The sequence below is a fragment of the Peromyscus californicus genome, unplaced genomic scaffold (genome assembly GCF_007827085.1).
Source record: "Peromyscus californicus insignis strain IS unplaced genomic scaffold, ASM782708v3 Scaffold_12__1_contigs__length_115047231, whole genome shotgun sequence".
Taxonomy (NCBI): Eukaryota; Metazoa; Chordata; class Mammalia; order Rodentia; family Cricetidae; genus Peromyscus; species Peromyscus californicus.
In genome coordinates this window covers 91,628,120-91,650,950 of record NW_026294413.1, presented here as the reverse complement: position 1 = coordinate 91,650,950, position 22,831 = coordinate 91,628,120, and the positions used below count along the sequence as shown (strand labels likewise).

The 22,831-nt window shown below is 43.9% G+C and overlaps 1 long non-coding RNA gene across 3 annotated transcripts; it reads right to left on the bottom strand.

The window, feature by feature from the left end:
- Window positions 1-279: 279 nt before the first annotated feature.
- Window positions 280-20,956, bottom strand: LOC128107664 (uncharacterized). 3 transcript variants are annotated; one of them, XR_008217178.1, is made up of 4 exons: window positions 20,557-20,775; window positions 14,034-14,195; window positions 2,322-2,421; window positions 280-1,507 (listed from the first exon to the last, which is right to left on the bottom strand). It is a non-coding gene; the product is annotated as an uncharacterized LOC128107664 (long non-coding RNA). The 3 variants fall into 3 exon arrangements; XR_008217179.1 differs by lacking the exons at window positions 280-1,507; window positions 2,322-2,421; window positions 20,557-20,775 and adding an exon at window positions 20,809-20,956 and having other exon boundaries at window positions 13,666-14,195; XR_008217177.1 differs by lacking the exons at window positions 280-1,507; window positions 2,322-2,421 and having other exon boundaries at window positions 13,666-14,195; window positions 20,557-20,794.
- Between the last annotated feature and the right edge of the window lie 1,875 nt (window positions 20,957-22,831).

Sequence of the window (22,831 nt, the reverse complement as noted above, 5' to 3'; positions counted from 1 at the left end):
CTAGTCCAGCCAGAGGTACATAGTGAGATGTTGTCTGAAGAAAGGAAGAAAGAAGGAAGGAAGGAAGGAAGGAAGGAAGGAAGGAAGGAAGGAAGGAAGGAAGGAAGGAAGGAAGGAAAAGTAAAAGAAAAAACCAAGATGGGCAGAGTAACTGAGGAACAGCATTTGAGGTTGATCTCTGGTCTTCACACTTGCACACATGTGTAAATGCACTTGAACACACAGGAGCATACACATGAACACACACAACAAAAAATAAAACCCTTCAAACTACCCAGAAGCAGGAAAACATACTGTATTTTGGAGGCTTTTGTAAGATTTGAGGCCCACCGAGGAGAGCATCACATCCAGATTCAGCCTAAGCATCCTTTGATTGCCTCTAATCAGCAATGCTATCAAATGAATGTGGATTTAGTTTTGTTTGCCACATGCGAGGGTTTGAGGAGTTTGTTTCTTTGTTGTTCTTGCTGAGACTGCACAGTCCAGTTTGCGTAGGTTCAATATGCGTATAATACAAGTATATCCGAAATGTTTTCCAATATTTGTTCATTAAAACAAAACACAGGGATGCGACTAGACACTAAGAGTGTTGATATGAACTTGGCTCTTGGCGGTTGCAATATCACCTGTGAAGTTTCCAGGGAGAGGAGACGCTGTGGGCGGGCAGATGAGCTGGCCAGGCAGTCTACCTGAGATGACCAGGCGAGAGCGGAATGGTTAAGACTGTCTCAAGCCTCCCCGGCTTAATGTCCCATCACACATCCATACCCACTGACCAGCAGGGATTCACTGGCTTCAATTCACATGTTAGAACAAGGAGATGGGAGTTACTGCCATTCAGCTCTCTAATTCAGATTATACTTTTTCCGTTGCCTCGGCATTTTACATTTTCTGGTTGTTTATTTGCTTTACTGTCTATGGTTCTTAAAGCACTCCTGAGAGACAAAGGGCATCATACCAATCATTTGTCAGATTTTCAAACTAACGCTTCCCAAATCCAGAATCTTATCTAGAATCAGACATGCTGAGTGACGTTAGAGCTGGAAGCAGAATCTGAACTTTCCAAGTTCAAAATATCCAAATGTTTCAACTTTTCAAAACTCTAAATATCACCATGCTTCCCTGGGAGGATTTGCTTAAAATCCTTGTTTCCAACAGAGGCCTCCGTGACCACTGGAGTTCCCTGCCAGCCCTAAAATAATCTTGAAATCTACAGCCCACAGTTCTTCTGGAGGGCTGGAATTCACTGGACACTGTTCTTCTGTCGCCCTCTGGTGGCCATTGCACATGTAACACATCACACAGTCCTAGGGCAATGGTGCCTTCTCTTTGGTCATTGTTCATTCCTGCAATGGCAAAGGGGTACCACACTCTGCACTGGGACACGAGGAAGTAAAGATAAGCCATGTATGGTGGTGTATGCATGCCTGGATCCCAGTACTTGGGAGGCTGAGATAAGCAGACGGTGAAGGCGGGGCCAGCCTGAGTTACGTAGTAAGACCTGTGTCTGTCAAAAAAGAAAGAAAGAAAAAAGTAATTATTTTAAAAATAAAGACAGAAGATAAGATAAAGCATGGTCCTCAAGGTCAGTAGGCAATCAAATGTTAGATTATAACAAAATTATGGGACCAATGTCTTAAAGGTGTATGCAGAAAATATACCCAGCCGGGACGTCTGGAATGCTCTCATCAGGGTAAAGGACTGAACTGAGCTCAGAAAGGCAAGCAGGAGCAGGGGTGGGTCGGGTAGGTTGGGAATTCGGGGACCTATCAGCATGCACCGTCACTGTGGTGGAATTCAGAACATGGGTCTTAGCGGGGCGGGGAGACTAAGATCCAAATGTAGTTGGATCAGATAATAAAAGCATTTTTATGTCACAGCTATGTTTGGGCTTGTCCATTAAGCTAATGTCACCCCCTTTTTTTAAAAAATCATGTTACCATCAAAAATATTTAGATATCCATCCTTAACGTTTATTTATACACTTTATTTGACATATTTTATTTTGTGTGTGTGTGTGTGTGTGTATGTGTGTGTATGTGTGTGTGTGTGTGTGTGTGTGTGTGTGTGTGTGTGTGTGTGTAGGTCCGAAGACAGTTTTGGGGAGTCAGTTATCTCTTCACACCACATGGGTTCTATTGATCTAACTCAGGTCATAGATCTTGGTATCAGGTGCCTTGACCAGCTGAACCGTCTTGATGGCCTAGGCTCCATTTCCTGAAGGTTCTACCTCCAAGAAATATCACCGCACTGAGTCCTGAGCTTCCAACAGCTGGACCTTTGGAGAACACTTGAATCAGATCCATCCCGGCAGCACTTACGATCTCAGCACTTGGAGGAGGGTTACGAGTTCCAGGCTGGTCCTATTCACTCACACGCAAAAGTCTTAGCTGCGAGAGTACTGATGCCCGCTAGCTGATCCTGTAAAATAATTTGAAGGCTTTATCTTTTCACAATGGCAACAGGTTAGTTCTTTTTAGAAGATTTTTGTACAGTGTCTTGGTTTGGTTTCTATGTTTTGATAAAACACTAAGCAAAACCAACTTGGGGAGACAACAGGGCTTTTTGGCTTACAGGTTACAGTCCATTAAGGAAGGAACTTGAAACAGAAACCATGGAGGGATAAACACTGGTTACTGGTCTGTCCCCGGCTCACGCTTAGCCAGCTTTTCTATGTAGCCCAGGCCCACCTAGGGATGTCACCATGAGCTGGGCCTTCCTGCACCAGTTAGCAATTAAGAAACTGCACCATGGGCCAATCTGATGGAGGCAATTCTTCAGTTGAGTTCCCCTCTTCCCAAGTGACTCTAGGTTTGTGTCAAGTTAACAGCTGAAGCTAAGTATGACATAAAGTTAGAATTTCTTGTTTCCAGCTTTTGAAACCACATGCTCTGGTTTCTATAGAAGGTACACTTACATCATCTTCAGCCTCAAATCACCTACCCATTTTCAGCATCCTCTCTCCAAAGCACGAGTTTATTTTGAAGGGCTATTACTCTCTCCCACTCCGTTGCAACAACGGACAAGCATTGTCTTTTTAGGTGCATTTTACTGACCCCACTTTTGCCAGGGTAAACGTCAGCAAACTTGAAATACCGTCTGTTCATCAAGGGAAAGTTCATGCTCACTCTTGTATTTACCACAAGGAAACCCTCTTCACCTCGGGTAGCATTGAGGTCGAGACAGGGTGTGTTCTGCAATTTATTCTTTTTTTTGAGACTGAGCACATGGCCTTGAATATGCCACAGAAGCAATGAACCACTGAGCCACACTGCTAGCTCTGGGAAATTGCTTTTTCTGGCCTTGAACTCTCTTATCATCCTGGTTTAGCCTCCTTGAGTAGGGATTACAAGCCTGAAACCCTATACCTGGTTCACTTATTCTAGTCATATATAGGAAACTACAATGTGATTTTTCTCCCTCTTTTACTGAAACGTATGTACACACATAGAAAGTGAGATAGACAGAGAGAGGGAGAAAGAACATGTATGAAGCCTGCTAACATGCTCTTAAGCCAGTGACATGCTTTTCAATATTTAGCAACAAGTTTTCTTAAAAGAGCAGAACTTGAGACTGGAGTGATTGCTCAGTGGTTAAGAGCATTGCAGAGGTCATGGGTTCAGTTCCCAGCACCCACACAACAGCTTACAACCACTTGTAACTGATCTGATGCCCTCTTCTGGCCTCTGTGGGCACCAGATATATGTATATGTGGTGTACATATACATGTGCAAACAAACATACAAATAAATAAATAAATAAAATTTTAAAGGAGAAAAAAACAAACAAAAAACCAAACAGATCTTACTCTGTGGGGAGCCCCACCAGCGCTGGAGTTTGGATCTTGAATGTCTCACAAAGCACACATGTCACAAGCTTAGCTGTGCATCTGGGCACCTCTGGGAGGAGGTAGAAATGTAAGAGTCGGGGCCCAGTGAGAGGCATTCAGGTCATTGGAGACATTAATGACGTTTACACTAAAAGAACTAAAGGGAGGGAGGAAGAGAGAAAGAGAGGAAGGGAGAGAATGTTATTGAACAAATAACATTTAATTCCAAAGAAAAATTTTTATGTGACACTGTGATTTATCTAATATAGTAAAATTTCAAAGTTAAATAATTTTCTTAAAAGAATAATTTTAAGGGCTGGGTAATAGTTCCGGAGGTAGATCACTTTCATAGCATTAGGTCCTGGGTTCAAATCCCAGTGCTACAAAACAGAGAAATAATAATAATAGCAATGTGGTTGTATTGACAAAAATATTAATTTATAGTATTTATAAAAACACCGTAATACATATTGTAACTCCAGTAATCAGGATGCTAAGGCAAGAAGTCCTTAGTTTGAAACCTAGTCTAGGCTACACAGCAAGCCCCTAGGATAACTGGAATGTTAGAACAATAATTTCCAAGTTATACATGTGCATGTCACTCCATGCGTGCATTCTTTCCCTTTGCCTCTCAATATTTTGTGTTTTCCTTGTACTGTTTTTAAGTGTACTGTTTATTAATACATAATTCTGATTGCCATGGTGACTAGAATGTGCTTTCCCCTGATATTTTCAAACCACCTGATGTTCTACACAAATACTATTGCTTTTAAACATGTATGTATGTATCATAGATTGGCATCTTTTGAGAAAGAGCTGCTTTGCCTGTAAAGCAAATGGCTCGGGGCGACCCTGGCTCTTCTGCCAAACCCAACGCCGCCGCCGCTTAACCTTCCTGGAGCCAGAGCAGTTTCCTTATCTGATAAATAGACAGTGACAGATGCACCTCACCAGAGTCTTGGGGTTTGAATGGAATCATGCCAGTGAAGCTCTTAGCAGAGGCTTGGCAGCCAGGACGCACTGAGCTGGTGCGAGAGTTACTACGGAGTCTTCAGCTTGCTGTGGGAACGATCACACCCATAGACAGCGATACTGTAGTAAATGTATGCTCCTTTATAATCCCTCTCTTTCTCTCTTCTTCTTCTTCATTTCCTGTTGAACAGAACTGACCTGGCCCGCATTTTAAGTGTGAATGGTAACCACACTCATAAGCCTCCTGCTTGACTCTATCACACGCTGCAGCTCATTGTCATACCCTGGGAGTCTCCATCCTAGTTATCGTAAAAGCTTTTTTTTTTTCTTTTGACAGGACTTTCCTCTACAGGTCACAGGGAAGAAAAAGGATGGGGTCACCGGCCAGACACGGAGGAAGCACCATGAGCAGTACAGAGAGATGAGGTAATGAGCCACGTGACAGAACGTACATTAAAATAAATGAGTTAATTTAAGGTATAAGAGCTAGTGGGACAAGCATAAGCTAAGGTCAAGTTTTCATAATAATAAGTCTCCATGTAGTTATTTGGGAGCTGATGGTACAGAGAAAGACTTGCTACAGAGTTGAGCATAATATTCTGCTAATGTAATCTGTAAAAGGGCAGGATCAAGGTGGTGCATACCTATAATCCTGGTATTTAGAAAACAGAGACAGGTTCACAAGTTCAAAGTCAGCCCGAGCAAAACAGTGAGCTAAAACCTGTAAATCTATAGTATCGCCCTCATTCCAATTGTGTGTGTGTGTGTGTGTGTGTGTGTGTGTGTGTGTGTGTGTGTCCTGAACTTGATTTTCTCTTTTCTACCTGTCCATTTCTGCTTTGTCAGTTCCTTCTATTTAGCTTGGTGATGTTCTCTTGTCAATCTTTTGAAGTTCCAATTAGCCATTTCTTTATAGTCTTTTTTCTTCATGCTCAGTTACTGAACCCCATGCTCTTCTTGTGCACAGCCTCAGCCTTCTCACTGTGGAATAGTCTAATCATTCTTCTCTGAATGATCTGTAGTTGCAGTCTCCATTTCTCATCCACTCAAAGGCTATGCTGTGTGGGAATGTGTTGGTGTTTGGTCCTCTCCTCCTCCTCCTCCTCCTCCTCCTCCTCCTCCTCCTCCTCCTCCTCCTTCTAAGTTTTGGCATTGATGTTGTTTCTCTGCAGTATAATCCAAGACTACAGGCATTATAAAACTTTTTCTTGGAATGTATTAATTTTTTTCCATGAAGATTGATAGCAGATCACTCATTGTGGTAGTTTGGATGAAAATGGCCCCCATAGGCCCACAGGGAGTAGCACTATTAGGAGGTATGGCCTTGTTGGAGTAGGTGTGGCTTTGTTGGAGGAAATGTGTCACTGAAGATGGGCTTTGAGGTTTCAGATGATCAAGCCTGGCCCAGTGCGGCACTCTCTTCCTGCTGTCTGCCAACCCAGATATAGAATTCTCAACTTCCTCTCCAGCACCATGTCTGCCTGCATGCCACCATACTTCCCACCATGAGGATAATGAACTAAACCTCTGAACTGTAAACCAGCCCAAATTAAATGTTTCCTTATAAGAGTTGTCATGATCATGGGTATCTCTTCACAGCAATAGAAACCCTAACTAAAGCACTCACGGTGTTTAATTACCTAGAACAGAGAACATCTAGGCTTGGAGAAAGGTTTTGATAGAACTGTCTTCATGTAAGTCAACTAGATTGCTAAGTGGAATTTCAAGTTCATGGGAGACAATGTGTTTTCTTATTGCAAGGCCCATTCTGTTACAATTTTAGAAGTCAAAGGTGACAGACATGTAGAAATAAGAGAAGAGACAAAAGGAAGGTAGGGAGTTGGTCAGCTCAGAATTACAGAACCAGGGTTTAAATCTCTAATTAGCAGACAAGCCAGTTACTGAGATTTCCATTTGAAAGGACACAAGAAACAATAGTAGAGGGGACATGAGAAACAAGAGTGGAAAGAGCACAGGAAACGATGGTGGAGGGGACATAAGAAATGATGGGAAAACAACGTCCATATCTGAAGAGGCGAGGACACAATGCAGACAGGACAAGGCTGGGATGGGGGAAAGCGTGTGTGTGTGTGTGTGTGTGTGTGTGTGTGTGTGTGTGTGTGTGTGTGTGTGTGTGTGTGCGTGCACACGCACGCACGCACTCTTTGTCCTGCTGATGTTGGTCACCTGATGCAGGGAGTGGGTGAGGTTTGAGAAACTTCCACCTCTACCTCGGAGCCCTTCAGATGAGAGAAACGGAGTGTTCTGTGCCAGCACAGAGTGACAAAGGAAAACAGTGGCAGGGCTGAGGTACACCAAGAAAAGATCTCGTGACTTTAGAGGATCTTCAACACGATTTTTGTTCTCCATATCTATTATTATTGTTTTCTTGATTGAGGAAGGGCAGTGCTAAGATTAACCCCAGCGCCTCATGCATGCTAAGCAAGTGATCTATCCCTGAGCCGTATCCTCAGCTGTTGGTGTTTTTGAAACAGGGTCTCACTGTATATCTCAGGAAGACCTTGACTTAAGTAGTCCACGCTGGCCTCAAACTTTATCTTCCTGCTTTTCCCCCCTGAGCATTGTGAAAACATCAGCTTCCGAGTTTTTTAAGCTGCTCCTGGATGTGTTTATTATAAGGCAAGTGTTCATTATTGGCCCGTGTCCACATACTGAGCCAACCCAAATATAAACAGCCAGGACTCTTTCTTTTCCTTCCGATGGCCTCACAGAGCCCAACATGTGACCATAGATGTGTGCTGAGGGAGGAGCCCTGGTACAACTATGGTGGGGGCCATGGGGACCTGGACTCCTGCTCATTGGTCTATTCAGAAAGTCTCTGGTCCTACAGGGGCTTGTGTCTGGGTATCCCATCTCCATCTACCAACAGATTGCTCTTCAGCCCACTCAAATTTATGACTTAGCAGGTCTGATAGCTTTCTGTTGTGGGCTGTTTGATCGCACTGTGAAACTCCAAGACTGTGTTAATCAAATTAACCTTGGATCAGGGGACAGAGCCAGCAGCTAGTTGACAAGAATTAGTCATAGAGAGTATGAAGGACCCAGGAAGATGGATAGAGAGACACACAGGAAGGAGTAGGGAGAGACTTTTGCAGATCTTTTTGGTTTTGGACAGGTGGAGAGATGTTCTCTTGCTGAGTCTCTGGTCAAAAAGGAAGGTCAGCTGGTTGTTTCTCAGCTTCTCTGATCTAGCAGCTTTTTCACCCCCAACATCTTACTTCTGAGTCTTTATTGGTGAATAGAAAAACTTAGATAAAAACAACAGCTTTCTGTGGGAAATAATCCCAATATAAAGTAAGTCAGGAGTCAATGGAGCTAGATAATGGAGCTAGATTTACTCCTTTTTTGGTTTTAGGATCATTTTAGGCTTAAAAAGACTCACCATATATGTATATTTAGTTTTTTGAGGTAGGGTTTCTCTGTGTAACAGCCTTGGCTGTCCTGGAACTTGCTTTGTAGACCAGGCTAGCCTCAAACTCAGAGTCTGCCGGCCTCTGCCTCCTGAGTGCTGGGATTAAAGGCATGCGCCACCATGCCCAGCTAATTTCTTTTATGTTAATAAAAATGAAATAAAAAGATGCCTCATGCCTTCAAGGTGCCATAAGTACAAGCAATGAGGATGGGGCGATTTGGCTCCATGACAGTGGAGGCCTAGGATTTGGGGAGCAACTTCTGGGGCAAGAAAGACTGGTTGCAAGTGGAAGCAATGTGTATTCAGGCTGAGTTAGAGGTAGGGACATTTATAAAGTAATAATGTGACCAAATTGAGAGCATTCTAGAGGGTGTATATATATATATGTATATACACATATATATGTGTATATATATATATATATATATTTAGGGTACTCAAATGTTCACGACTCTTCACCGCATCTCTGTGTATCTTCTGCTTACATCTCTTTTGAAGCAGAGAGATAAGATAAAGTACCATTCAAGGTGGGGACTGACTACCTACATCTCATTGTGCATGGATTCCAAATAGTCACATCCTTCCAATGGAAGATGGAGTCCCGTCTGCTCAAACACAGCCTGAATCTGTGCTCTGTGTGTGCCAATTGAGTCTGGGAGAATTGTCATTGCTGTTCAGTCCATCCTATGCCTTAAGACCACCATGCTTTGAGGTGGCCCAAGTCCCCAAAGAAGGAGAGACCAAATGGAAGGGTACCAGGGCAGCCACCACCTAAAGATGGCATGCTGCCTAGCACATGAAGGCCATCCAGCTGACCCAGGGTGACTGCCACTTAGAGGTATAAGGAAATTCAATAGTTGTGTGTGTGTGTGTGTGTGTGTGTGTGTGTGTGTGTGTGTGTGTTCATTCAGGTGGATGAACATGTGTGTAAGTATTTAGGCACATGTTTGGATGCCAAAGGACGACCTTGGGTGTCATTCCTCAGGAGCCGTTCACCTTGTTTATTGGGGCAGTCTTCCATTGTCCTGGAATTCACCAAATAGGCTAGTTTGGTTGGCTAGCAACCCCAAGGATCCACCTGCTTCTGCTTAGCTAGTGCTGAGATTGTGAGTGTGGATATTTTTTATGTGGGTTCTGGGGATCAAATGCAAGCCCTTGTGATTGCAAGGCAAACATGTTAGCAACTAAGCCATCTCCCCAGCTCAGTGGCTGTTCTTCTAAGCCACTGAGGTTTGAGGGAATTTGTCAGGCAAACGCATTGCTATGAGATGACCTCAGTGTCTAGTGACAAGGAGCTTATGGAAGTGAATCTTGAGGCTGACTCATAAACCCCTCAGACGCGTCAGAAATGAAGTCACCAGTAGTCCAAGTGGGAGGCACAGCAAGGGACTCAGGGAGGATGCCTCAGCAAGTCTGCTCCTTTACATGGAAGCAGTTTTCTATTTGATGGCCTTGGGCTCCCTGCCCCACAGAAGGCCCTGGCTTTATGAATACAGTTGCTCACATGACTCAGCTTAGTTGGTCGATCCTTCCTCCTCAGCCATGGGCCCCCCTCCCCACCTTCAGGATCTCTGGCACCAACAAAGACCCCTTGCCAGAGTTGTGTGCTGCAAGTGTTGAAGCAAGGACATAGGCACCCAGGTAAAGAGGCTTTTTAAAGAAGACCCCACCATATTGTAGAGTCGTCACATGACTTAACCATCTTCTTAACCTTGGTGAACAAGTCAATGTGGACATCCCAAGAATATCTGTCCACTCAGCACCATAGGGAATCCCCTGGAACTTGCCCCTAAAGCCAGTTGTGGGTGGGAAGCAGATGGACAGCCAATGGTGGATGTGGGCTCCAGAAGAGAGGGACTGATTTCTGCTCCCAGATGGCTCAGTGTTTCCAACTTAGAGTAGGCCTCACTTTCTTCATCTCAAAGGGTGCTCATCACACACCAAATAGTTCTTGAGTTCCTACTACGTGCGTGTTGTAGACACCTGAGACTCACTAGCAAACAAGCTAGACAAAAAAGACAGCCATCTGTGTCTTCTTAGACATTTCCTATCTACTGGGTAGAGAACAAAGGTAAATTATATGTCATGCCAGGAGGTGATTCATCCTATGGGAATAATCAAAGAGGAGTAGCAAGGGACTAGAGACAGCCTCCAGGCATAATTAGCTCCATTCAAAGGGTAGGCTTTGCTGAGAAGCTGAGGTTTGCAGGAAGACTTGAGGAAGTGAAGGAGTGGGTGAGAGCATCTCTGGGGGAAGAGTGTCCTGGGTGGGCCAATGTCCTGGAGTGGGGGGGGGGGGTCTGTGAGCATAAAGAACAACAAGATTGTGGATGGGAAGGAGAGAGAGAAACTATAGTAGGGAATCAAGTTTGTAAAGGCTTAGGGGGATAAGAGTAGATCCTGTAGGCCAGTGGTTCCCAACCTTCCTACTGCTGCAACTCTTTCAGACAGTTCCTCATGTTGTGGTAACCCCCAACCATAAAGATATTCTGTTGCTACTTGGTAACTGTAACCCTGATACTGTTACAAATCATAATGTAAATATCTGTGTTTTCCAATGGTCTTAAGTGACCCCTGTGAAAGGGTTGTTTGGCCCTCAAATGGGTTGCGACCCACAGGTTAAGAATCACTGCTTCAGGCCCTCCAGCCATTGTAAGGCTTTACCTCTGACTGGATAGGAGCTGTTGGATAGTTCTGAGCAAATCAATGATATATCCTGACGTACTTGTCTTATTGTTTGTCTTCAGATACTATTTAATGTTGCACAGGCTAGCCTCCAACTTTTCAAGGATGACCTTGAAATTCTGATCCTCCTGCCTCTACCTTCCAAGTGCTAGGATTACTGGCATAGCACCAAACCTTTTATGTGGTGCTGAGGATCCAACCTAGGGCTTCATTTGTGGTAGGCAAACACTCTACTTCTTGAGGGTAGACTTGCAGGGGACAAGGACAAACACAGGAAATCCAGGAGAGCAATGATGATCTGCTCCCCATTTGATTTTCCATAGTAGACTTGGAGAAGATGGAAGGCATGAGAAAGGAAGGAAGACGTAAATGAGTTGTCCTAGTCTCTCTGACATGTCTACTCCACACTGGGCTGTGATTGGAGATGGGACTGGTCCCTGATGACTTTCCCCAGGTGTCACGACTGGTATGATGGATTTGTTTCTCCTTAAGCTTGTTGGTAGAGCTCATCTTGCAGGTGTGACCTGGCAGCCAGGGGTAATCTGACCCTGGCTGGGGCTATTTTAGGAAGCTGGGTGATCAGATATTCTGAAGAGGAAACTCAGACAACCAGTCAATAATGACTGGGACTTAAAGACTAGGCAATCTGCCAACCTGGTCCCTGCACAGGGGTGTGAGGAGGGGCTTGTAGCCAGGATGTGCTGGGAAGTAAGGGGCTGGGAAGAGAGGCATTTCTCCTGGGATTTTGATCCCGTTGTTCTTCTCCTTCCACATGATGCAGGGATGCCCAGTACATGCCATGGGCAATGAGGTGGTCAGAGAATGCAATTGAAGAAAAAGCGAAGAAGTCAGGGGTAGAGGCGCAAGCATACAATCCCAGCACTCAGGAGGCTGAGGCAAGGGATCACAAGTTTGTGGTCCAGCCTGAACTATGTAATGAGACTGCACCTCAAAAATCAAAACAAAACAAAGCAACCTGTTTGAGGAATTAGCTACTGAGCTGAGTTTGCCCGTGTCAAATATCTGGAATGATGTAATTACCTGGTAACTAAAGAGCACTTGGGAGCTGTTTCCTCTAGGTTGGATCATAGCCAACTTGAATCAAAGTAGCTTCACCAAGGGTTGTTATCGATGATGGTATAGTCAGTCAAATAACTGCCTTGTGTTCAGAACTTGAAGAACACTAAGAAAATGTCGATGCTGTTTCTTAGATTCTGTTGTTTGGGGTTTTGTTTCTTGAGACGGGGTCTCTCTATATAACTTGCTACATAGACTAGGCTGGCCTCCAACCTGCAGTAATCTTCCACCACACTGGGCCTAAAAAATTAAAAGTTAAATGAAGATCTAGAGTCTTGTCCTTATTCTGTATATATGACCACACTATTCTCTCTCTCTCCCTCCTCTGTCTCCAGAGCTTTCAGTCAACATCTTTTGGTTATATCATTGTTCCAAGCACTGAACTCCCCAACAGATGCTCAGAGCTGAGTTTTCAAGGCCCTCTTCAGCTCTACCTTTTCTAGAAGTTCAGAGAGCTGTGTAGAAGCTGAGGCCTTGTTCACAAGGGCTGTTACACAGGACCCCAGTGAGGGAGATTAGACTCAATGGAATTTGGAAGGCAAGATAAAGAAGGAAATATATTTATAGCAAAGGAAATGATACTTAATAAATACAACAGCCTCAGCCCAGAAAAATAAGAGTTTTGACTACTTATTGTGTTTATTTTAACATAATCTATATGCAAGTTATATTAAACATATAAGTATTTATATAAAAGTGTAAGTATTCATATTTCATGTAAACTATTCTGAAAGGATTTGGAACATAATCTATAAATAATGAGACTTAAAATATTCATTGTTGTAAATTCCATTTAGCCAGTTAGTTCTCACAAAATAACACTGATTTTATTCAATTCCTGTATCCTATGTAGTTGCCACCGACCACTGAACACTGCTATGACATGGAGATGAAGGTGTTTGATATTTTTGCTTGCTTACATTAACAAGACAAGAGTAAACAGAAAAACGTGTGCCAGAATTTCACTCATTGGAAAACAACAGCTTCCTGGGTGGTGATAAGGTTTCATTAAGTAGCCCAGGCTAACCTCAAATTCATGATTCTCCTGCTTCAGCCTCCTGAGTCTGGGGTTCCAGGCAGGTGACATCCTGCTTGACTAACAACAACTACAATTTCTTTGCTAAGTCAAATAATAGTTTCAAATACTGAAGAAATAATTTCTCAGACTTCCATGCTATTCATAATACATCTGCTGTAGACCTGACACATTTTAAGACTTAATTTGTATTATTAACATTTACCCTATTGTTCTTTTATGGCAAAACAATAAAGAAAACAATGAATCAAGCTCGAGTTTGTGTACTTTGCTGATTGCTGTGGGCTAAACACTGCTTCTGTCGCTAATTTCAAACCACTGTTGTGACAAAGAGATTCAGGGTGTCGCATTATTTTATGGCATATCTGGTGTGCAGACACAGCAGGAAGGAACAACTCCAAGGACAGGGCAGTCAGTGCACTGAAATGCTTAGAGCATGGTGACTTGGGGGACTCACTACCTTTGTTTAATATAGTTTAATTAGGTTGATACAATTTAATTTTTAATAATGGCTATGTTTCTCAGCAGCCTTGTGGAATTTTCTGGAAATGAGCATTTGGCTTTCAAGAGCTTGTCCAAGCCCTCTTCTGCACTCTATTGCTCCTAACACACAGGAAGAATTCAACACGTGGCCACTGGTTTTCTTTTATTATGGGACAGATTAGCAGAGGTAAACAAAACAAGTCCATGAAAAGAGATTTCCAGAAAGCCTTGGGGGTGGCTGCCCCATCCTTTGTCTAAGACTTTTCAGACTCATTTCCTTCCAGAAATGTCATGCCTGCTCTGTCCCATCTCTGTCAGCCTCCTTCCTAGGCTGGTTGAGTCAGATGGCCCTCCCCATTGAGCACTTAAACCACTGTGCACACCCCTGCCTGACCTCACACACTCTATCAAGTGACAGCAGTAGATTGTCTCCAGTGACTCTGGCCATCACAGTCTACAGCAACACTTGGAAACATTTGTGACTTTGCCACAGAGAGCATTTCTGAGAAGAGACTCACGAAAATAAGCTTGTGGAGGAGACGCTGCTGAGATGGAGATGACGAAACCCATGTGTTTCCTGGCAGCAGCAGCACGGCCTCTGTGCACTAGTACTTAGTTCAGGACAGCTCCAGGTGCTTGCTCCCAGGATGACAAAGTGCTCCAGGTGGTGGGTCCAAGGTCTGGTAGAACAGAATAGCGCCTTTACTTTGAAGCCTCAGTAACTCATATCTGTAGCCTGGAGGCTGCAGTCGGTTTTAAATAAACAGACCTCAGAGGAAGGTCAGCCAGGTGAGTTGATAAGGTTAGAAACACCTAGATGGCCTTGACCACAGCAGTGACCTTTTTAGGTGTCCAAAAGAAAGAACTGAGTATCTTGTGTGATAGTGTCATGATAGATGTCTGTCATCATGCATTTTCCGGCATCTGTGTCATCATACCTTTCTAAGTCTATAGAAGCTATAATACCAAGAGTGGACCCTAATGTCAGTCAACTATGAACTTGATAGTGAAATATCATCACAGGTTCACAAGCTGTGGTAACTGCACCACTCTGGTAGTGTGTTGCTAATGAGGCTATGCATGTGTAGGGACAGAGAACTTATGGAAAATCTCTGTACCTATTGTTCAATGTTGCTGTGAAGCTAAGACTTCTTTAAAAAAATTTTTTAAATGCAATTCAATTTAAATAATAAATTTAACTTAATTAGAATAGAGATAAAATGAGAATAAAAATATGATATGCCATTAGAAGCATATTCTTAGTTAGGGTTTCTATTGCTGTGAAGAGACACCATGACCACAGCAACTCTTATAAAGGAAAACATTTAATTGTGGCTGGCTTACAGTTCAGAGCTTTAGTCTATTATTATCATGGTAGGAAGCATGGCAGCTCACAGGTGGACAGGGTGCTGGAGAAGTATCTAGGAGTTCTACTTCTGGATGCTCAGGCAGCAGGAAGAGCGACACTGGGCCTGGCTTGAGCACTTGAAATCTCAAAGCATGTCCCCAGTGACACATTTTGCCCACACCTACTCCATCAAGGCCACACCTCCTAATAATGTCACTCTCTTTGAGCCTTTGGGGACCATTGTCATTCAAACCACCATAGCATATTTAAAAAACTCAGACATTAGCCCCAAAATGTATGGACTCAGACATGAACAATAACATTTACACAAGCATACTTTAAATTATTACAGTAAAATTAATATTCTTTTATAAGCATATCAAGAAAGAACATTGACCATTGATACTGCTTAAGGCGAAGAACATTTGGAAAGAAAGACAGACTCAAACTTTGAATATACTAGTAGGAAGTAGTGAAACTGTGGGAAGTGGGGGCCAGGTGGAGGAAATAGTCCTGTTAGGAGCTAATAGATCTTGTCCTGGCCTCTTCCTATTAGGATTCCCCTCTGCTTCTTTTCAACAATGAAGTAAAGAAACACCTCTATCACGTACTCCCTCCATGGTGATGTCATGCCTCACAACAGGCCCAGGCAAAATAATCAACCAAAATAATGTTCTCTTCCCATATGTTGATTCTGTCAAGAATTTCATCACAGAGATTGAGGGTTTGAATGAGAATGGCCCCATAGGCTCATATATTTGAACGTTTAAGTCATCAGTTAGTGGAACTGTTTGGGAAGGATTAGGAGGTGTGGCCTAGTTGGAGGAGGTTGGTCACTGGAGATGGGCTTTAAGATTTCAAAAAAGATCATGCCATCCCAGTCTCTCAGTCTCTTTCTCTTTCTCCCTCTTCCTCCTCTTCTCTCTCTGTCTGCTGCCTGAGGAAAGGATATAAAACTCTCAGCTACTGGCTACTCCTCCAGTGCCATGCCTGTATGCTTCCACCATGATGATTCATAGACTAACCCTCTAAAAGTGTAAGCTAAATTATTTTGTTTATAAGTGTTGCCTTGGTCATGGTGTCTCTTCACAGTAATAGAACAGTAACTAAGACAGTAATGCAAAAGTAACTGTTATGGTTTGAAAGTAAAATGTCCCCCACAGGCTTGTGTGCTTGAACACTTGTTTCCAGCTGTTGAACTTTGAGCTGAAGGAAGTGGGTCACAGAGAAGCAGGACTCAAGGATGGTAGCCTGTTCCTACTTCAGCCTGTGCACTCTTTCTTTCTGGTCTACTGAGATATGAAGAACCAACTGCTTCAGCTACCATGCCTTTCCCACCATGATGGACTAACTGCAGTCCCTGCATTAGGCAGTGAAGTAAATCTTCCACATTCTAAATTGCTTCTGCCAGATACTTTTTCCAGTGACAAGAAAAGTAACTAATGCAAAAGATTGGTACCAGGAGTGGGGTTGATGCCATAAGCCTGACGATCAGATTCTTAGGACTTCTGGAAGTGGTGTATAGGAATAATTTGGAAAACTTTGAAGTTTAGGCTGGCAAAGCTTTAGAATAAATACTGTAAGTATTATAGTATAGAATATTGTAAGATTGTAATACTATAAAGCTTATAAGTAATCTTATGTAATACTATAAGATGGACAATTCTGGTGGGAGTTGAAAAGACTATGAGAATACTGAGAGAAATAGAGGGAACAAATGGGAATGTGAACTCTGCTGGCAATTGTACTAGCGTCTATTTGTACTACATTCTAGCAAAGAAATAGTCCATGTTCTGCCTGTGTTGTAAAAATTTGAGTGAGAATGATTTAAAAAGTAATGGTGGAGGAAATCTGAAGACAGTATAACATGAATATTGCTGGCTGCTTTTAGCCATGTTCACAGAGAAATCAGGAGCAAAAAGCAGAGCAGAAAGGTTTGAAAAACATCCAGTTTGACAAAAAAAAAGGGGGGGGCAGATGTATTTGAAATGATGAAAAAGGGGCCACAGTTTTTAAAGAAATTAGCACCACTAAAAGGAAGTCTTCAGCCAGGCAGTGGTGACACACACCTTTAGTCCCAGTACTCAGGAGGTAGAGGCAGGTGGATATATGTGAGTTCAAGGCCAGCCTGGTCTACAGAGAGAGTTTCAAGACAGTCAAGGTTACACAGATAAACTCTGTCTCATAAGGAAGAAGAAGGAGGAGAAGGAGAAGGAGAAGGAGAAGGAGGAGGAGGAGGAGGAGGAGGAGGAGGAGGAGGAGGAGAAGGAGAAGAAGAAGAAGAAGAAGAAGAAGAAGAAGAAGAAGAAGAAGAAGAAGAAGAAGAAGAAGAAGAAGAGCAACAACAACAACAGCAAGAAGATGACAAGGAGGAGGAGAGGGAGGAAGAGGAGAAGGAGGAGGAAGTCGGCTTCAGGGCTAGGAGATGGCTCAATGGTTTAAGGTGCTTGCTGAGCAAGCCTGGCAGCCTGAATTCAATCTCCAGAACCTACCTAATGGTAGAAGGAAGAAGATCAACCCTACAAAGTTGCCTTGTGACCTCTTCACTCACATTGTAGTATGCACACTCCTCCACACATCATGTGTACACACATATACACAAGAATAAAAATAAATGTTTTTTTAAATCTTTGGCATAATGGGGAAATGATGCAGTGGGTAATGGTACTTGCTGTGTAAGTAAGAGGATCTGAGTTAAAACCTTCAGCACCCATGTAAAAAGCCTGGCATGGCTACATATGCCTAGAACCCCAACACTGGGGGACAGACACATAAGGATCCCAAGAGTCCATTAACCAGCAGAAAGAGCAAACTTTCTATTCAGTGAGAGATCCTGTCTCAGGGTAATAAGATACACACATAGTACAGAGAAAGATGCCTGATGGCCTCCACATACATACACAGGCCCAGGTACCTGGACATTCATAAGCACAACATACACATACACATACACACAAGAACCCTTGCACTTTGCACTAGACAACAGGACAATCTCCTTGAGAATGAGTCCCTGCCATTGAAAGGCCCTTTGTGTAACACTAAAAATTCATTGGAAGACTTCCCTCTGATGAGATCTTCAGTGATTCCCTGCACAAACAGGCACAAACAGCAAAGTATTTCTCCAAGTTCAATCATGAAGGCACTTAGAGGACACTGCAGTAAGGTCCGAGAGGGACAGGATACTTCTCAGGCTAACAACAGAACCTGGCATTGGCCATAGGGCCCTGGTGTTTCAGGTGTGCAAAATAAAAGAATTATGGATCATAGAGGCTTGTCCCAAGACTTTAGAGAAAAGTCTGGAATGCAAGGCAATGAATACCAGTATCAGAGTCCTTGCAGGTAGGCACCCCTGAATAGGCCACGTACAAAACTCAGGGGGAAGCCTAGGTTGCCCTGGAGACGTTAGGATGCTGGAAATACCAAGAATATGGGACAACTGTTGATGGAATTACAGTCACTGGATGAAGCTAGTGTTCATGTGACAGGCACTAGAACCATAGGAGCAGGGCTTAAGCCTCTTGGTACCTACGTCCCATATCATAACACCCCGTATGTAGGATTCTGAGCACAGAGCTATAGGATTTAATGTTTGCCTCCCTGAGTTTCAATTTTACTTAGTCCAGTCTTTCCTTGCCAGCATTCTGCTCATGCCTTTTGGAATAAAAATGCTACTCTGCCACTGTCCTTTGGAAGTACATAATTTTCTTTTTATTTCACAGGGGCTCACAGATAAGAGTTTGCCTTCTATCTCAGAAGAGGCTTTGGACTTTGAACAGTACTGGATTGTTAAGACCATAGGGACTTGGGCTGGGCATGGTGGTGCACTCCTTTGTTCCCAGGACTCAGGAGGCAGAATCAGGTGGATCTCTATGAGTTCAAGACTAGCCTGGTCTACACAGTGAGCTCCAGACCAGCCAAGACTACATAGTTAGACCCTCACTCTAGTACGCACCAAAAATGAATATAGGGACTCCCGAAGTTGGACTGAATGTTTTTACATTATGAGATGTGTCAAATGTGGAATGTTATAGTTCAGATTGTAAAAATCCTGACAGGTTCATATTTTGAGAGACTGTCATCTGATGGGCACTGTTTGGAGGTAAGGCATGGGACATTTAGGATGTGGGGCTAGCTCACAGAAGTAGGTCAGTAGGGTGGACCTTGAGGGTTATAGCCCTGTAGCTAGAGTTTTCCTGCCTGGCCCACAGTCAGGACAAATCCCGCAGCCACTCAGACCCAACCAAGTAAACACAGAGACTTATATTGCTTACAAACTGTATGGCCGTGGCAGGCTTCTTGTTAACTGTTCTTATATCTTAAATTAATCCATTTCTATAAATTTATACCTTGCCATGTGACTCGTGGCTTACAGGCATCTTCACATGCTGTTTGTCATGGCGGCAGCTGGCAGTGTCTTCCACTTCCCAGCTTTATTCTCCTCCTTGTCCTGCCTATACTTCCTCCTGCCTGACTACTGGCCAATCAGTGTTTTATAACCAATCAGAGCAACACATTTGCCATACAGAACATCCTACAGCACTAGGCCTGCCCCTAGTTTCAGCTATTCACTACTTCCTGGTCTGTATGGTATGGTGAGCTTCTATCCCACAGTCCTGTGACCATGAACTCCGCCATGATGGACCAAGAGCTCCTGAAGCCAGGAGCCAAAATAACTCCATTCAGGAGTTTCTATTTGGTGTCACAGTGACACCAAATAACCAAAAACTTACCATCCCTGCCATCTCCATACAGTGGGAGGCACTAGCTGTTAGCAAACCATCTTCATGCTTTTTTTGTTTGGTTTGGTTTAGTTTTTTGGACAGAGTTTCTTTGTGTAACCCTGGCTGTACTGGAACTCACTCTGTAGGCCAGTCTGGCTTCAAACTCACAGAAATCCACCTGCCTCTGCCTCCCAAGGGCTGATATTAAAGGCATATGCCACCACGCCTGACTTCTTCATGGGTTTTTAACCTAGAAGCCTGTGCTGAAAAGGCAGGGAATTTGTAAAACCGAAAAGGAAGAAATTACGTCTTTATTTTCTGTAACCACTAACCACGGTTTTTGCATTTCCTTCAATCATAAAAATAGGCAACCCCCAACCAGAACCCTGACAGCACCTGTGAGTATAACATTATAGTTGCCCTAGATGGCTCAGAATAGCACCCCTGGCCGTCACTGTTTGACATTATTACAGTCATTGGAGTTTAATAGTTCGTGATTCTAAAGCACATTTGTTGCCGTACTATGTTTCAAATATTTTGATAGTTGCGTCTTAAGGTAATATGATGGTATATTTTAGGCATTTAAATTTTCATTCTGCAACTTCACTTGGAAGGGATGAAGCCCCATCCTAGAGCCATCAAGGCGCCTATTAGTGCAATTTTTCAGCCATCTTTTAAACAATAGTCTCCCTGCCCCCACCTCCGCCCCGCCCCGCCCCCACCCCCACCCAGCTTAGTCCGTTTCTTCAGGGCCTGGGGCTGTGCTACCTAGTCCTCTCAGAGGCTGTTCATTCAGAACTCCTTAGAGCTTAGACCACACGGCGTCCCAGGAGAAAGGGGAAGCAGGGAAGTTTGTTCTCATCTGATTCCTTGGCTCCCATCAAACCACGCCTCAAGCAGGAACCATGTAGACACTTTTCCAAATGACCTGAGGGCACCTAAGCAGCCCAGCGGCAGACGCTTGGTTCTTACCTCCCGGCAAGGCAAGCCCAGGGATTTTTCTCCTGACCAGACATGCCTTTTCAATGTGGTGCTTAAATGCTGCTTTCCTCCCCAGCAAACCCTCCCAGTTTCTCCTGCTTGGTTCCAGGAGATGTTAATAAGCGCTATTAATTGGGGCCTAATTTGCATGCCTTGTGTGTGAGTAGTGGTTTGCAGCTAGCGGGGATCAAAGCTTGCTTGTAACCGCTCTGCCCCACCCACCACTGCAGGGGCCTGGATTACCGTGGCTCTGCTCCTCTATGCGTGGTGAGCACAGAGGAATAACGTGCTTAGTATGCTAGGATCCAGGGAGTCCTGGAAATGGAACTGACAGGCTTCCTCCGAACCCTGAGCGACACAAAGGAAACTTATCCACGATGCATGATTGGGAGGGAAGCCGCATGACGTAGGGTGCGCGCTGTGTGATTCAGTCAGCAGCGGCAGATTTTTGCAAGCGTTCCTGCTCCTAAGCCCCAAATCACAAGCATGCTGACATTAGAATTCTGAAGAGGTGGGGTGGGGTGGGGGGGGGGGCGGCTTCTGTCCGGGGTGGTGGTGGTGGATTGAACCTTTGAGCACTTTGCATTTCTAATTAGTCATAAGCCTGGTGATGGCTCAGTTGGTATCACTGTGCACATGCCCGCCCCCTTGCTTGCCCAAGTGCTGGTAATTAGCCCTACAAAGACGGGCAAGCCTGACAGGCAGCAGCTTCTGCAAAAGGCTCCCCAGCCCTCTCAACAACAAAGGAAGCCCTCAGCATCTTGCATTACAGCTGTCATCTGATTCATGCTTTTCCACTCTGCCGCCACGGAGGGTTTGGAGTGTTTGTGTTTGAAGTGTTGGCACCAACGTTCCGGTGAAAATTTGTAAATCTTACATGTGAGGACAACGTCCTGTTTGAAATTTGCCATGACTCTTAAGGAACAGAAAGGGGGTGGGAGTGTTTGCTTTTAGATTCGAATGGGGGTAACAGTGTGGAAAATGGCTTGGTTAACCCTAGGAGTATCCTCTGACCCAGCCATTCCACACCCAGAACAACAAAGAATTGTGGCAGGTGTTTCTTCCCCACAGAAGCACCGGGCTGTGTCCACCTGCACTGTTTGTAAGAGCCCCAAACTGGAAACTGCTCAAATGCTCCAGGAGAATAAATGTCTAATTGTGACAAATTCACACAATGGCACACTACATGGCACTAAGAATTACATACAACTACATATACGGAATCTCACAAATTTAGAGTTGACCTGAAAAAAAGCTATTCATAAAGAAATGAATGTTCTGCACCATTCTATTATAAAGGCACAAAAGTTGGCAGAAACCAGGCAATGCTATGGTCTAATTAGTGGTAGACCTTTGGGGGGATGGTGACTGAGAAGGCTCCCTAGTAATTAGGAGAATTAGAAATGAGTAATTACACTGTTACTGAATCTAGGGGTTGCATCTGAGAGCATATGAAAATCTACTGAACAGCCAGGCAGTAGTGGTACACATCTTTAATCCCAGTACTTGGGAGGCAGAGGCATGCAGATCTCCAAGTTCGAGGATAGCATGATCTACAGAGTGAGTTCCAGGATAGCCAAAGACACAGAGAGAAACCCTGTCTTAAAAAACCAAAAAGAGGCCGGGCGGTGGTGGCGCACGCCTTTAATCCCAGCACTTGGGAGGCAGAGGCAGGTGGATCTCTGTGAGTTCGAGGCCAGCCTGGGCTACAGAGTGAGATCCAGGAAAGGCGCAAAGCTACACAGAGAAACCCTGTCTCGAAAAATAAAAAAAAAAAAAAAAAGAGAGAGAGAGAAAAGAAAAAAATCTACTGAATTGTAGACTAATATGTGCACCCTCCTGTATGAATATTAAACTCCAGGAAATCATTTTGGTTTGGAATGGGGACTTAAAAGTTTATCATTCAGTAATTGGAAGAACAAGACTGATTTGGCCTCCCTAAATGTGAACTGGGTCAAGGTGTCCTAGGGAGAAATTAGGTCTGCTTTGAGGTGCTCCAGCCACAGGCTCAGTCTTTCTAGCAGCCTTAACGGCAAGAGCCCCAGTGGAAACCTGAAAGCTGATGGGAAGAAATGCAGCCACAGAGGGGGAAATGAGGCATTAAAAGGAGAGAGGATGTGACTATGTCCAGAATTTACTAATGGTGTTCTCCAGGCATTCCTGGCATGGTGCCAACGATCCAGGACCATCTCAAAGTCCAATGAAAATATGTAAGGGTTGAAATAATGCCAAATGATGCCGAAATGAAAAATAGAAAATACAATTA